This window comes from Pteropus alecto, unplaced genomic scaffold (genome assembly GCF_000325575.1).
Source record: "Pteropus alecto unplaced genomic scaffold, ASM32557v1 scaffold20, whole genome shotgun sequence".
Taxonomy (NCBI): Eukaryota; Metazoa; Chordata; class Mammalia; order Chiroptera; family Pteropodidae; genus Pteropus; species Pteropus alecto.
Window position 1 is genome coordinate 33,997,506 of NW_006436298.1, and position 15,805 is coordinate 34,013,310.

The following is a 15,805-nucleotide window of genomic DNA, read 5'->3' on the forward strand; positions in this document are numbered from 1 at the left end:
CATTAAATGTGACCAATATTGTTCAATAAAAACTGATAGAAATATACCATATTCAATGGTGAAAGACTAAAAGGCAACCTATGGAAGGAAAGAAAACCTATATGTGAATCATATATCTGACAAGAGGTTAATATCCAGAATATATAAAGAACTCCCGCAACTCAACAGCAGTAACAAAATAACCTAATTTAAAAACAGGCAAGGCACTTGAATAGACATTTCTACAAAGATATATAAATGGCCAACAAGCATATGAAAAGATGCTCAACAACACTAATCATTAGGTAAATACAAATCAAAACCACAATGAGATAACATCTCACACTTATTAAGATAAATACCATCAAAAATCCAATAACAGAGTTAGGTGTTTTAATGTGGAAAAACTGGAACCTTTGGGCACTGAGAATAAAAAAAGGTGCAGCTGCTATGGAAAACAATATGGTGGTTCCTTAAAAAATTAAAAATAGTCTACGGCCATGCTACCCTGAACAAGCCTGATCCCGTCTGATCTCAGAAGCTAAGCAGGGTTGAGTCTGGTTAGTACTTGGATGGGAGACCTAGGAAAACCAGGTGCTGTAGGCGTAAAAAAATAAAAAAAATAAGGGATTGTAAGCTGACAAGGTCCTTGCACTCTGTGAGGTCAATTAGAAACAAAATAATTTTTAAAATGTGAAAAACTGAAAGGTACTCACTGCCTTCCCATGCAGTGTCACCATCAAATTCAGTCAAGGAAGAAAGGAACGATCAACCAAAAAGCATCACTTCTGTAACCAAAACCTTAACAAAGAAGGAGAACATATGAATTCTTACCTCAAAGAAGAAACAATCCAGAAGGACAAATACTCAGCTAGCTGAGTTAGGCAAAAACCTGATAAGAAAAATAAGTGAAAAGCCTGAAGAATAAGGGAGATTTATTTTGGCAGGAGAAAAAAGGATAGTATTATAGGAAGAAGAATAAACAAGGGTGAAAACTATGAAAAACAAAAACAATGGAAAAATGTTCAGATGGCAAGTTCCGCCTTACCATTTATAACACAGCTTTAACCAGTTTTTAAGCAAGAAAGTAATATTATTGAGAAACAGAATAAATATCTTAATAATTTGTTTGGAATTGGTTCATAGGTAAACCTAAGGAGCAGGGATGGCACCTGAAAGTATAAAGAGATATTGCAATTCACATAAAATTAAAGAGGCTAGGACTAAAGAGTTAGCAATAGGACTAAAGAAGCAAAAATAAACAAGATAGTCTAACTATGAGTGAAGTATAGAGGACAGAAAAGAATAAGACATTAACAATGGCTAAAATTTTCTATGAGACTAAAAAAAATTCATTCAATCAAAAATTACTTTTGATCAACTACCATGTGCCTGGCACTCTTCTAGGCAGAGGATACATCAGTGAATAAGGCAAATAAGCACCCTACTGCCACTGAGTTCACACTCTAGAAGAGGGGCATGATACACAAGCAATAATAAGGAAAAAACAGCTGACACCAGCCAAAGACAAGACACAAAAGCACTTACCACTAAAAAGAATTATAAATTTGACTTCATCAAAAGTAAAACCTTCTGCCCTTCAAAATGAAAGGAAATGCAAAGACACAGGCAGGGAGGAAGTAACTGCATAGACTTGACACAAGAACTTGAATACAAAACATAAAGAACTCTTACAACTTGATAAGAAGACAACCAAATTTTTTAAAAATAGGCAAAATATTTGTACAGACACTTCACAAAAGAAGTGATAAGAATGGCTAATATACACATTAAAAGGTACTCAACATCATTAGACATCAAGGAAAAGCAAATAAAAACCACAATAAGGTATCATTACACATCCACTCCAAATGGCTAAAATTAAAAGGTCTGACATTACTACCTGTTGATGAGAATGTAGTACAAATGGAGCTATCAAATATTTTGAAAAGAACATAAAATGGCACATCTACTTTTTAAAACTCATTGGCAGTTTTTCACAAAGCAAAATTTAAACAAATACCATCTGACCCAGCCATACTAATCTTAGGCATCTACTCAAGATAAATGAATGTTTTTGTCTATTCAAAGGCTTGTTTATGAATGTTCATAGTAGATTTATATGTAATAGTTAAAAAAACAGAAACCCAAATGTCCCTTTACAGATGAATGGATAAACAAATTGTTGTGTTTTATATTTTGTACCAAATACCAAATTGACTACAGCACACTCGGTAATAAAAAGGAATTAACCATGATGAACACACAACATTACTCGGGAATTGTTTTCAATCTTTGAACTATAAGCAGATCCAGACTTAGACTGAAGATGACACAGCAGAAAGTTAAGCAAAGAGTCAAGGAGAACCAGTTCCATAAATACACTGTGAAAGATACTGAATCAAATCAACCCTAAAACCCGAAATACTTCTACACAGTCTAGTTAAAAGCCAATAAATTTATAATTTAAACAAGTCGAATCAGGTTCTCTGTTACTTGCAATCAAATATATTATAGTTGATATGATATGGCATATCTCATACTTAATGATTTCAATATACCCCATTAAATATAAATAACTGCTAAAAATGAGGATTCATGGCAAAAAAAGTGATAAGAATCCAAGAAAAAAATTTATCTATTGGAATAACCATTGTGGTTAGTTACTAGGAGCAAACAATATGAAAGCAGTAAGTACAGGCAGAGTTCTGAAAAAACAATCAAATACTAAAGGCAAAAGAATACTCTTCCAGGAATTCCCCATAGACAAAAGGCTCACTGGACCCTCTCAAATGCATACAGTAACCATCAGTTACTTCTCCCCCTCACCTAGCAAGGTACTCAATAACAAAAGAGTTTACTACCAGCAAAGCTCTGTCAATGACTTCCTTCCAAGTTCCTTAGGTCATGAAGAAAGAGAAGAGAAATGGCACTTGAGAAGTTAGCAGGAAAAGAGGGGATGCTAATATTTTATAAACTACTATTTGCTAAGATGCCTTGTTGGGCAATTTACATATACCATTCTCAGTCTTTTTAATTTTCTCAATGACCAAGTAAACGGTATCATCTCTAATTTGTACATAAGGAAATCAAATCTCCAAGAAACTTAATTTTAAGAGCTTAAAAAGGAATCCACAACTTGTAAACTGGTAATACAGGACTTGGCATCTATATATCTGTCTGACACAAAAGCTATCTTTCTACAACCTCTTGATGAGAGTAAACATCAAGAGGTCTATCACTGCAAGTCCCTTTGTCTAACCTGTCCCAAATGAAAGTATCAGTTACTTCTCATAAGTAAAAAATATGTTCCCTAATGATATGATTGAGTACAGAGTATCAAAGATTCTTTTTAAAGCATCTTGTTTATTCCTATCTCTGCCTCTAGATGTTAAACTATTTGATGGTCTCAGACAACTCCAAAAGCAGACATGGCCACTATTTAAAAGAAAAAACAAAAACACTCCAAATAAAGACAAAGGGTAGTACATAAAGAAGACATGCTTCTTGGTTTCATCAAAATTATCAAGCTATCATAAAAATGGCACATATGAAAATAGATTCTTCTGATAAAAAACATTAAAATTTATGGTCATGATTGTTTCTTATGAAAACAAAAAAAAGTATCTACCAATAATAAGTGTGGTAGAACAGAATATGTAGAATATGTAGTATAATTTTTTTAATAAGAACATATCAATAGAAGTTGGTATGTGCATTAAGTTCTCTAAAGTAATCACCAGAGGGATTAGCAGGAGGCTTTCATCGTCATTTTCTACCTTTCTATACTAACAGAATTTTATAACCTTGCACATGTATTTTTATAACAAGGGTTATTTAGGACTCTTTTTCTTATTTCGCAGTATTTTATAGAATCCTCTCAAGTACTTTTTTAATTATGGATGATTTCAAAATTTATCAAGAGCACTTTCCATTATATCCCAATTGCCAATTCAAAAAAGATGGTATTTTAAAGTTAAAATGCGCACATGTAAGTACATCTATTTGCATTTAGGTATAACCCTCCTCTTTCCAAAAAGAAATTGAGGTAATTCAGGAGATATAGTCTACATGAGAAGAACAAGTAGAAATGAAAACTGAGGCAAGGGAAAATAAGAGTTAAAAAGAAAAATGATTCTATAGTAAAGATAAAAGTTCTGAATGCTTTGTCCTAGATGAATTACTAATTTGTTTCTTGATTTCTAAGATGCCAAAGCAAAGAGGGAAAGGAGATCAAAACATCTTTTATAAATTCATAGCAGTAAAATAATAAAGGAAAACAAATGCTCAGTAGTCTAGCTTTCCTTAGTACTATGACCAGAGGAAATATTTAACTGAGGGCTCACTAAAGGAAGACTCTATGTGATATACTTGATGATATCCTTCTACTCTAATAACTAAAACATTAACCCAATGGAATAACGCCAAAATTCAATTAACTGTATTTAATTCTTCAAGTATTAATACCCATGTACCCAAGTACTACAATGGCTCAGTGGAACAAGTATTTCTTTAACAGCAAAGCATCTTTATAAAGAACTAACAGAACAAGTTATTTAGTGACCCTACCATATTTTATACTATATTATAGTTCCTTTAATTTTAATCTTCAAAATATTTCATCTTAATTAAGTAACTAAGATGAAATAACTTGGAAGTTATTATCATTAGCAAATAAAATATTATCTAGATGCCATCATTTTCAAAATCTTACTTTTAAAATGTAGTATTCAATATATGAAAGGACAAGAGTCCAAGTTCTGGAGCAATGACTTTGATAAGGGATGTTACTGTTCTTCCCAGGAGGCTCTTACATAGGTAAACATAAGATCAAAAGAAATTACTCATGTTAGTTAAGAGTTACTATAAAGTAAGTGGGCTGATATGACCCAAGAAAAATGGGTCTAGAAGCACAATGCTACGTATGTGGTTAGTACTCAATAAAGGCTTAATGAATGAGTGAATGGTAGGAGGCTGGACTTATAAAAAATTAACTGATCCATATAACTAATAACCATAAAGGAGTCACGAAGAATGTATTTTCGAGAATTATACCACCTATTATAAGTACAGCATCATTTATTTCCAGGCTTTCAATATCATTTTCTAGAGTATAAAATGTCACTTCACTCTACCTTTAAGCTTAGCTTCTATTCTCCCAAATATTATAAATCAATGTCTTTAATGACTGCTATAAATCATGTGATAACTTTTTCCATTAAATTATCCAACTGAGAAAAACCAAGAAACTATACTATTATATCTTTATAAAATTGTCTGACACTTTTAAAAATCATGAGGAGTTACTGTTTTGCTTCTTCAGGTGTGCTTTGCATTACAAAACATTAAAAAAACCTCAATAAATGAACTATGTGAAGCTTGTCAAACTACAATCCTAAACACTTTATGCCAACTCTATCATTCATAAGCAAACTCAAGATATACTTTAGAGAGCAAAGGCAAATCAGCACTCAGTATGGACCTCTTAGATCCTTCATAAAGCAAAGCACATAGTCCATCAATATAAAGAAGCAAACAAAAAATTATCTCCCTTTTAAATTCAAACTACATTAATTTGAAATCATTTCATCCACCTCGTTATTATATATATATACACACACAAATGTGTGTGTGTGTGTGTGAGAGAGAGAGAGAGAGAGAGCTCTCCATTGGGGCTGAAAATCTCCTTAAAATGGAGATTGGCACAAAAATTTTTTCTACATTACACATTCTTGTAAATGAATGTAAATGATCATAACTTGTACAACAGGAAAAAATCTGTTGTAAATAAAGTTGAAATGTGCTAATTGATAATTTTTTTATTAATTATCTCAATATTTACAAATAATTAACCGTTCTGAGTACAGAATATTGCTAGTTACAATAACCATATTTCCAAAAGCATGAAGGTAGATGTATTTATTTTTGTTTTACAAAGACTACACGTTGAAAAATAGGAACTGGAGTCTACGATCATGCTACCCTGAACAAGCCCAATCCCGTCTGATCTCGGAAGCTAAGCAGGGTCAGGCCTGGTTAGTACTTGGATGGGAAACCACCTACGAAGACCAGGTGCTTGCTGTAGGCGTAAAAAATAAAAGATAAAATAAAAATAAAGGATTGTAAGCGGACAAGGTCCTTGCAATCTGTGAGGTCAACCAAGGATTGCCTCGCCTAAAAAAGGAAAAAAATAGAAACTGGAGAAAAATCCACCTGTAGTCAAGCAAATATTTTGTTGAGCTTATTTCACCAAAACTTTGTATCAGATCAGTACTGAAATACTGACCAATCTAATTAACTAAGCTGAAAAAAAAAATCTATTTTTCTGCAAATTAGTAGCTCGAAAATCACAGGAAGCAGGAAGTCTTAAAATCAATGCAAATATTTAATGTAGTTTTCCTTTTTTCCCCCTGAAAAATCTGTTATTAAATCAATAATATATCTAGAAATCAAAGAAATTTAGTACAATCATTTTATCCTAATAAAAAATGACAATGGCTGGATTTATTAAATTACTAATGACACTAAACTGATAAGTAAAATGTAACAGTCATTTGGTAAGCTTAAAATTCACTTATCTCCATACCAAATTAGTAATTAGTTAGATACCCCTGACCAACTACCCCCATTAGCTAAAAGAATAACTTTTCTAACCTGTACATCAAGTCACGGGAATTGCTACATTTGCAGCAAACCAAAACTAAAAAATAAAATATCTCATTATCCATATTTATGAAAATAACATAAATGGAAAATGCAAGCAATCTACATATAGATATAGTATATTTAATCTAAAAATGTGAAAACATACTAGAGAATCTAACTTAATTCTCACTTGGAAATTAGATTTAAATAGTATTAAGTTTAAGTTCAGAAACATTACTTCCCTTGACTAATTCACTAAATTATGTCACTATTAAATGATACGTTAGAATATCTGCTAAGCACGACTTTTACCAGTTCATCAATGACCAATTTAGAAATTTATTTGATTAAAAACAAAACTAAACAATTTAGACATAAAAACATATGTAACAAAATTGGAAAATTTATAAACAAAATTCAGGATAGTGATTACTTCTGGTTATCTCTGATTACCTCTGAAGAGGGGAGCTGAAGGGGAGTCAGAGAGAAGGGAGAGGTATATAGATAGATGAAAATTACTGGTAATACTCTAGTTTTTGGTTTAAATAGAAGGTTCTTGAGTAAAAGTTAAATAATTTTTAGATAAATTAACTTTTATAAGAAAATAAGATGACATATGGGCCAATTATGATATATGCCATGAACCAAAGATTATGACTAGTAAAATTTTATGCTGCTGAGGCTCATTCTAAAAAACAATTGACATTTTCTTATAGACATTTACATTTCACAAATGCTTCTTCCTAGCATTAATATTAAAATATCAGCAAATTCAAATCCTTTTTGCAAATATTCAAATTGAAGGGCAGGCTGAAGAAGTACCTTCAGAGAACCAAGACACAAACCAAACTCATATTCCTCCCTGTCAGAGTAATATTATCATATTGGTTTCAATTTGCAGTCCTTTGCAGAGAAAGTTCACAGTAAACATATTAAAAACAACCAAAAGCAAAAAAATGATCCTCATTGTGTTTAGATTATGTAATGAATTTCTATTAAGATTTCTTAAATTTCAAAAGCTTCACAAATAAATATAAAATCTTAATTTACTAGACATTTTATTCCAAATAAAAAATTATAACACATCTAATTAAATGCCTACATAAGAACTCCTAAGTCAAACCACTTTAAAAAGAAAGCCTAAACATATTTAATGATAATTTACAAGCAAAATTTGTTTAAAAGACATACCAGCAATGAGTATTTGTAAGTGTGCTCAAATACAATTTTTGAAATTTCTCAAGCATAAAATATATTTATAGCTAATAGTAGTCTAAAAGCTAAATATTAATTTAATTTGAAGATAACATGTTACCTATATTATTTTCATTTTATTTTATATATCTAAATATATAAAGGAAGAAATTTTAGGTTATGTAAGAGTATCAAAATTAAACTAACAAATACGAGACCATGCAGAGATGTAAATAGTCAAATTATTAGATTAAAAATCACTTTTAAAATACTGTGGCACTAAAATTCTTTATTCTTCTTACTGGAAAATTAGTAATTTCAAGTAAATTCTTATTTCCAGAATTTGAGGACAAAATGACTGTTGACTGATTTATGAACCTGAATGGAATTCAACAGTATTTAAAATACTACAAGTTGAGTCAGTAAAATCTAGTAACAGTCAAATCTTTGCTCTTAATATAAAGGAAAATACCATAATTAAATTTTTAGAAATATGCCTCAACTGTCAATTTATCCACACAGCAACCTAATGAAAGATAAAAATATCCTTCTTCTAGTCACATACCTCTAAAGATGAAAAGGTAAAGAAAAAAACGATATATATAAAACCCCAAAGAGATTGTCTCTTTAAATTTTCTTCCAACTGGCTTGATTAGAAAGGGTTACCTTTGGAGAAAATATAATAATAAGCACTTAAGGGAAAAGAGTTAATTCAAATTTATTTGAAATTACTTAGTGAGGTAACTTCCAAAATTTTACAAGGAAGGGACCTACTATGTGCCAAGCCCAGTACTATCCACTTTGCATCCACCACTATAATTATACAAATGCTCTGATTAATGTCATAATTTGAGGCTTAAAAGAAATGAAGAGCATGTGACTTCTAAAGCTTGTTCCATACTATATTGAAAACTTGTTTGTTAGTACTATCTCATAATATATAGTGAAAACTAAGTTACTATAGGTAAGCTTTAATATTTTATTCAATAGAGAATGACTTCTGTAACTTCTAGATAATTAAAATAAAAAAATTTAAACACCCAAATCGCCAAAGAACAGGAAGTAAAAATCTTCTGTACTCCACTTAAGCTTCCATTCTGACTTTTAATTCACTGTACATCAAAGAAAATCAACTTGCCCTGACACACAGGACTATTCCCTTCAGTGATCAGGCAGGTGTTGAGGCCAGAAAGAGCCTATTTTCCATAGCCCTTTACCTTGTTTGATCACTGGTTACTTTTGATCTGACACTGCCCTCTCTCTAGTAATGACTTCCCCCTCATAGACCCTACCTCACATCTGTCAGAAAGAATAAAGGGCATCAAACTGAGACCTGACAACGCCTATGGGCCATGCAATGGGCTGCCAACTGAATGTTCCCCAGCTCCCACAATTTCCAATTCAGTTTCTTTTGTTCTGGTAGGTACAGGGTTAGGGTACCAATGACAGAAGAGAGGATTATGCACCAACTGTGAAACCAAGCCATCTTGAATGTGTACCTTTTATCTTTGTTTCTTCATCTTCTTAAATGCTGCAAACTTCATGGTGGTTACTATGAAATAAATATTCAACAAGTGCAATAGAAAGTTTGTTTAAATCCTTTTCCAGGAGAAAATAAAGGACACAATGTATTGTAATTCAGCTATAAAGCTTTTAGGAAAAAGTTTCAAACCCATGGTGTGAGATTAGTAAAGGCCAGCTGTCAAAGAGCGTGTTAATAATAAATGAAACCACAAAAGTTTTATGAGGACCACTATTTGGTGGATATTGCCATACACTGTCTAAAATTGAAAGGTCCCCTAAAACAATGCACATATTCATAAGAGACAATCATTTAAATTGTTAAATTGCAGATGCTCCCACTAATTTAGTGAGAATAAATTAGTACTGAAAGTAAGACCTAGTCATGTTTAAATAATGTGGCAAGTATATGTAACCTTTTCTTTAAAAAGGCATTAAAAAAAATCATTTTTACATGCTAGAAATTAGAAAAATCTGGTCAAATATCATTTTGGCACCATTTTACTCTTAATTTTCAACTGTCATTAAAATATTACATGAGTTCTTGAATAGTCATCTATTAATAACCCCTCCTTCCAATATACACACACAATCAAGTATGTAACAAAGGGATTTGCAGAAAGTTGGTTTAGAGGCTTTCTAAGATCACTTCCAAGGTTAAACCACTATCATTTTTTTAAGAAACAGTACTTTCCTTAACTTTTTAAAGGTAAGATCAGAAGGAAGTACGTGATCAATAAGACACATATGTAAATTTAATGTACTTTTAATATTATAATACATAGAAACAAACATGTACGAATACAGACTCTCAAAGGTGGGATGTAAGCATTAAAGTGCTTATACATTGATTCTAATAACTGAAAGAAGTTTCAACACCTAAGGAAAGGTATGACTTGATAAAAAGAAAGGAGAAAAGCACCCACATTTAAAGAATTAACCTGTGACATTGGGAAAATGATTTACCAGTATGGAAAAAACTATATGTGAAAAATCTCCTATTCTTATACTGATCAGCAATCTGCATAATTACATTCTTAAAAAAATTGTTCTTGAGTCCGCAATCTAAAAGTATCCTATGTTGAACTGTACGCCTGAAAATTACTGGATTTCATTAACAGATGTCACCATAATAAAAATTAAATACTTTTTAAAAAATATCCTATAATGTATATGGGAAAAATGTGATTGTTTTAAATAAAATGTAATATAGAAAAAAATGATTCCTATATACTTCAACTTTACAGAAGAAAGCCATCTAAGTATACTAGAAAGGAATATCACTTCCATATTGGAAAAAAAAAAAAACAAATTAATCCAAGGTTAAACAATACAGTTAGCTGAACCAACACCTGCCCTATTTTTTCCAATAAATTTTCCAAAAGCTACTTAATCCTCAAAGAAAATAAAGAAACAAATAGCATTATTCTAACAACATATCTATTTATGCTTCTTTTTGGGTATTATTTCCAGAATTTTTGATTCTACAAAACTATTAGAACATATTAAAGAACAAAAATAGAATAAATAGAACCAATTTATGAAATTGGAAACTAAGTATTTTGTGCAAAGTATTTTAAAAACACTTGTCAGTGTAATATCTGCATGGTATATTACTCTCAAAGCATGCGATGTCAGTGTTCTAACTAAATTTTATGCTGGATCCGCTCAGTGCATTTTTTGGTACCAAGCAACCAAGATATGTATCAAATATTATATTTAACTATCTCATTCCAATAACAATAAAATCAAGCTCTTCTAAACTCAACCATAGAAGCAACCTGTTAACTCTCGTCTTTTCAAGAATCAAGTGATAAAAGTATGACAAAAAAAAGGACCACAATTCTTAGCAGTTAAGAGATTTTTGTTAGGGTTGTCTGAAAACTGAAAAACAGAAAATGCATTGGTGGAAGCACTAAAACGAATTAATATCTCCAATGAGATATAAACCAAGAAATGAAAATACATAACAGATAATTTGAAACAAAAAAAATTTTAAACCACAAGTTTCAACATTCACTTTTAAGAGGTCATTTCCTAAAAACTACTTAATTCTTGAAGAGGACTGACTTACTTGGAATCACTTCCTCAAACTATCATTGCCATTCTTCTGGTATGAACACTAATGAAGAACCACTTGACACTGCTATAGAATGCTGCATATTTCATCAAGTCGGCTGTGAATAAAATTTAAATCTTATGTCCTAAAAGTTATATTATACGTACTTATCGAAGTATAAATAATCATATTTAAAGTTACTGACATGTGTCTCATTAAAATGGTGATTTTTAATAGCTTTCTTCTTTCTCAAAAGAATTTTTCCAGAACTAAACCAAAAGGCCTTAAATATAGAATGGTTCATCTTCATTAACAGTCCTCTTCTGAAAATTTACAATTTTCATGTAGAAAAAAATTAATTTTTAAGGAATCTTAACAACTGTTTGTAGTCAAAACATTAAATATACAGTCAGTTACTACACAGTTGTTTTTTTTTTTAAAAAAAAGACAATCTCATCTCCAATTTCAAGGAGCTTACATGACTAAACTGAAGCCCTGAAATCTATAACAAATTATCAACAGATTAATAAGAAATAATAAAATACATGAAGCTGACAGAATTTTAGGAAGTAATGTAGTAGAATTCTTAAAGAATGTTTGATTAAAAAAATAATATTTAGCTGAGCTTGAAGGTAATGAACATACTGCAAAATTAGAGAAAATTAGGTGCAAATGTACAAATTAAGAAAAAAAATAAAAATACAGACTAATAATTGGAAAAATCTTTGAAGTTAGCCACGACAGATTTCTGAAATGCTAAGAGTATTTTAGCAGGAGCAATCCTGCAAGAGCATTCCTGGATTGTGGATGTGATATATGAAAAGTCAACCTTTGGAAATAAGTAATGACTGAATTCAGTGGAATACACATTTTATCTTTACCTTTCATACTATTTTCAATTAGGTTCTTCACTCATGAGCTTAAAACAATTGTAATTTATGGAATGTGTAACAGATTACATAATGGAACTGCCTATAATTATATATGATATATAATACGTATTAGTATTTCAATAGAAAGAGGTCCATCATATAATTATATATGATATATACTTATATTTCAATGGAAAGAGGTACATACATGTGTCCTGCAACAAGTTAAAACACATGAAATATCAAACTACTTAAAATTTATCTTTAAAATTTATAGTTAGTGTTAACCTCGTCAAAATCCACGAAAATATATTTTGATTCCCCATTCAGAGAATCTACAAATCACAGCTTACCTAATTCTATCCTCAGAGGAGTCAAATTGAAAAGCTACCATAACACAATGCAAATAATATAATCTACAGGTATTCGTATCTGTTTTTAAACAACAATAAACATGAATATGTCTTCTTTATTTTATCAAAGATATATTCAATAAGAGAAAAATAAAAGATAAGAATAATCACTCCAACAGTTCAATTAGAAGGCCTCTGATTTATAACTATTTTTCTTTGGATTACAAATTCTCAATGTATTCATTTATGTATTATATTAAGGTGAATGATAAACACCTACATTTTATGCTTAAATCAAAAACAATCAACGAAAACCTAGTAATGGACACTACAAATATTCTACCCCCAAGAACACTCCTGAAGTAACCCACTATATCATATTTTAGAAACCAAAAATAGTTAAGTACAACACTCATTAAAGAAAAATACTATATTGATCTTTTCTGCAACCTAAATTTGAAGTGGCTACACAAAATAAGATGTAACAGAAGGCTTAAAAAAAGTAAATGTCAAAGTAGTATGGACTTCACCTGGCTTTTCAACTTCTCAGCTACTAAAAACCAGAAGGTGCAATCCAAGGAAAAAAATTTGCCTCAGCACTCCTGTGACTATTTATTCTTCTACTGATCAAAAGGCAACTTCATGTCAGACCTTTAACAAGAACTTCAATAAAGACAGCAAAAGAAGCCAACCTAGGTAATATAAATAAGCAAAATCTGCAGAAGGAACAGGAACAGCATTCACCAACATAGGTTCCCTAGCCAGGAGCATAACCTGAATAGCTTTTGTCTGAAGAGAGGGTCACCTGGTGAAAGCCCAAATGGCATAGCACTTTCATGATAATGTATCTTTTTAATAATAACTATGAGAAAATGCAGAAAAATAGCATCCTATCACCTGAAAACCAGATTTAACCACAGTTTGTAAATGACATTCAGAAAGGTAAGTCTTAAAAATAAAACAACTAATTCTTCTCCTCTTGGGCCTAACCACTAAAATAATCAATGGAGTAAGTCTTGGATATCCTGGAAATCCCAGCACCTCATTACTGTCCGTGAAGAAAAACCAAAACTTCTCCCTAGATCCAAACAATACATTCCACTTGTTGACTGACAGTCTAGAAAGGTAGTTGAAGAATATGTGCTCATAAATGACAGGCTTAATGTACTCGCAGCATCCCACTGCCAAATAACCTTATAAAATTTCTATTTGCTAAGTCTAATGACTGGTCTCTTCATTTCAACCCACTATCTCCTATTGACAGTACTTGAGCGGAAAGCCAGAGACAGCTCCTTCCCACTTACATCTGAAGGATAATCTGATTATCTCTTTCTGATTTTTTTTTAACATGCAAAAGAGAGTAAATAAAATTACATCTTCTTAGGATCTAAATTATAGAATATATAAGTTGAAAATAATACCAGCAAAAAAATTCCAACACCAAGAATAACCTATTAACCATAAATTTTAAACCCAAAACAAGGTGAATACTTTTAGTACTCTAGAATTTGATTCGGAAAAAAAATTAAGAATATGTTAATATTATTTGGAGTCCCCTATTTTTAACTATGCTAAGTTCTGCATTATTAACATTGGATTATTCGTTTGAGTTTTTAAAACTAGGCTAGCTTCCTCCTAAGATCCTGTTGCATTTGAGAATCTCCTATCATCAGTTGATGGGTCCTAAAATTACTAAATTTTAATATTACTAAACTAATATAATTAGGCAGGCAAATATGCTAGGTAAAACAATTAATGCATTCCAGAGAAAAATTACTTGGATATTATCCAAGTCATTGACTGCCATACCACACTGGTACACAGGGGAAATACATACACACATGCACATACACACATACACACACAGATGCACACGCACACATTCACCCTCATTCTTTATGGTCTTCTACGCCTTTCGAATGATAGAATACAATGCATTAATGTTTTTATCAATGTACCTGGTAGGTAAAAATGATACCCATAGAAGAAAGATACCAAGAGATTAAAAAGAAAATGAGAGGTCAAGCTCTAGCAAAAAAATATAAACGTGCATAAACATATTCACTCTTCAGATTGGAATAGCTGCCAAATAACATTTTAACATTTTTGCAATGTATTTGTCGGCCAAATAATTTTTGTCTTTAATTAAAGTGAGTCTTTCAAAAATAACTTCAATAAAATAAAACCAATTTTATTAATGGTAAGGAAGTACAAATCAATGTAATTATGACGAGAAGAAAAGAAATTATATTCAGTTTATAAGAGTTGCATGTTGCTAAAAACAACTGCCCCAAGAAATATTCCTTGAGTATTTGCTGGATAAATGTGATTCATAAAGAATGGCATCATTAATATAGTAACTAGATCAAAAAAATTAACTTATTAGAAAATAAGTCAGAAAACTATTGACTCTGCATCTTTAAGCTTTTTTTCAAACTTTTATTTATATACTCAGATCCATCTTCTTTTCAAAGCATGTTCCCCAAATGCTGGAAGAAATACATTTTTAAAAGCATGTTCAGTTCAGTAGTAACCTATTTGTCACTAAACTAATATTTACTGAATATCTATTATGTGCCAACATGAGGGTAGACAGAATAAAAAGGTAACTAGATACCTTCCTGTCCTCAAGAGTTGATAATCAGCAAGATATACCAGTGAATCACGACCTCAATTACTCATGGAGAACAAATCCAAATTACATACTGATACATACTTTGTGAAACCAGACATTTAACCACATGATATCAGATGTAAATTATATGTGACTACAAACTAAACTATACTATATTGTTGATGGTATCCATGTTAAAGTATTTTTTTTAATTTTTAAGGCATTTTAGACCATCACAGTAGTTGCCTCTACAAGGAGACAGGAGGATGACATGATACATAACAGAGACAAAGTTTATTTGCTTTATTTATTCAAGAAAAAACAGCAAATTAAAAAAATATTAATAATTGTCAATGTCTGGGTAATGGGCATACAGGTGTTATTACTCTAGTATTCTGTATTTTTCCCAATTTCTCAAAAATTTAAAAATAATTCGAAAACTCAAAAATATGACCATGTTTCACATTTGCTGAAATCCCATGCTATAATCTCTATTACCTAGAGACATCCAAATTCCTTAGCATAAGGCTCAAGAAACTTAACCTGGCCTCGACCTTCTTTTACACAC

At 31.1% G+C, this 15,805-nt stretch overlaps 1 protein-coding gene and 2 pseudogenes across 1 annotated transcript in view; 2 read left to right on the forward strand and 1 right to left on the reverse strand.

The window, feature by feature from the left end:
• The window catches only part of FBXL17 (F-box and leucine rich repeat protein 17), a gene marked incomplete at its 5' end in the record, with an annotated part of 440,618 nt that overhangs the window by 383,533 nt on the left and 41,280 nt on the right, over window positions 1–15,805 (reverse strand). The window lies entirely within an intron of this gene.
• Window positions 470–585, forward strand: LOC112480769 (annotated as a pseudogene).
• Window positions 5,945–6,064, forward strand: LOC112480920 (annotated as a pseudogene).